Source organism: Toxoplasma gondii (genome assembly GCF_000006565.2).
Source record: "Toxoplasma gondii ME49 unplaced genomic scaffold asmbl.564, whole genome shotgun sequence".
Taxonomy (NCBI): Eukaryota; Apicomplexa; class Conoidasida; order Eucoccidiorida; family Sarcocystidae; genus Toxoplasma; species Toxoplasma gondii.
In genome coordinates, this window is record NW_017383403.1 from 1 (window position 1) to 1,455 (window position 1,455).

A 1,455-nucleotide genomic window follows, 5' to 3' on the forward strand; every position below is an offset into this window, starting at 1 on the left:
CTGGTGAGAGAGAGAAGGCAAAGGGATAAATGGCAAACCGGCGGCACTTCTTGGAATCAAAAAGGTCCCAATCGCTTCCTTTTCAGCAATTTCAGGCACTTTTAACTCTCTTTCCAAAGAACTTTTCATCTTTCCCTCACGGTACTTGTTTGCTATCGGTCTCGCGCCAGTACTTAGCTTTATGTGAAACCTACCACACATTTTGCGCTCAAATCCCGATGAACGCGACTCTATAAAAGCGTACCGTACGTGGAACAAAAAACGCAGGGGAAGGACGGGATTCTCACCCTCTATGATGTTCTTTCCCAAGAAACTTAACCCTGCGCTTCCACTGGTAACGCCTCTCGAGGCTACAAGTCAACAGCTCGGAAAGAGCAGTTGATTTCCACTTTGAGCTGATCCCGGTTCACTCGCCGTTACTAAGGGAATCATAGTTATTTTCTTCTCCTCCGCTTAATAATATGCTTAAGTTCAGCGGGTAACCTCGCCTGATTTCAGGTCTGATAAATAAATCGGACAAACGCCCGAGACAAAACAACAACGACGAAACCTCGCAGAGCAACAATGGAACCGAAATTCCATTGCGGTATTGAAGTCGATCGACAGCATCAATGAAACTTTGTCTTCAATGAAGAAGCCACCGTATCTCAATGATGTCATCGATACAACTCAACAATACACTTGAGCCTCTAAAAGAAGAGGCACGAGTAGTTTCTCCGCTGTGTTCATTATTCAGGGTGACATTGAGTATTCAACACTCATGACACCCAATCATACTGCTCCTAGGGGGCTTCAGCCAAACTGAAGCAACGACCCTAAAAAAGCAGAAAATTGTGATTTCAAAGACACTGAAACAGACGTACCAAGGAGAATATCCCCAAGGTGCCATTTGCGTTCAGAAATCTGATGATTCACTGAATTCTGCAATTCACATTGCGTTTCGCAGTTCGCTGCGTCCTTCATCGTTGCGCGAGCCAAGACATCCATTGCTGAAAATTTAAAATAACATTATAGTTTAGGAAGCAATCTGAAAGCACATCGAGAGAGATGCAGAAAGATACAATCTTTCACTCTCTCTCAAATGTTCCTCAGATTTGTTGTTTGAAATAACGGTGTGGGAAAAAAGAATGCACACTGAAGAAACTCCTGGAAATCAGTATCCCAACAGAGACACGAATTTCCAGAAATTGAGCCCCTTCGCTGTGCACCCCCGGATACCTGCACTGGCTTCCAATATTGGAAGCAGCGCAGGATATCCAACATGAAGAAGGCAATAATACCTTTCGATACTATCACGCTTCTTGAATGCAAATCTCTCCAATGGAGAGAGATGCAAACTCATGTTTTGCTTGGGATTCAAAGGTTGATGGTTAATAAAGAATAAGGACGTGTGAATGATCCTTCCGCAGGTTCACCTACGGAAACCTTGTTACGACTTCTCCTTCCTCTAAGTGT

The 1,455-nt window shown here is 43.9% G+C and overlaps 2 non-coding genes across 2 annotated transcripts; both read left to right on the forward strand.

Moving 5' to 3' along the window:
• TGME49_459520 lies at positions 1-503 on the forward strand (the record flags this gene model as incomplete). Its single annotated transcript, XR_001974296.1, has 1 exon — positions 1-503. It is a non-coding gene; the product is annotated as a 28S ribosomal RNA (ribosomal RNA).
• Positions 504-841: 338 nt separating this feature from the next.
• Positions 842-999, forward strand: TGME49_459530. The gene has a single exon (XR_001974297.1). It is a non-coding gene; the product is annotated as a 5.8S ribosomal RNA (ribosomal RNA).
• The last annotated feature ends 456 nt before the right edge of the window (positions 1,000-1,455 follow it).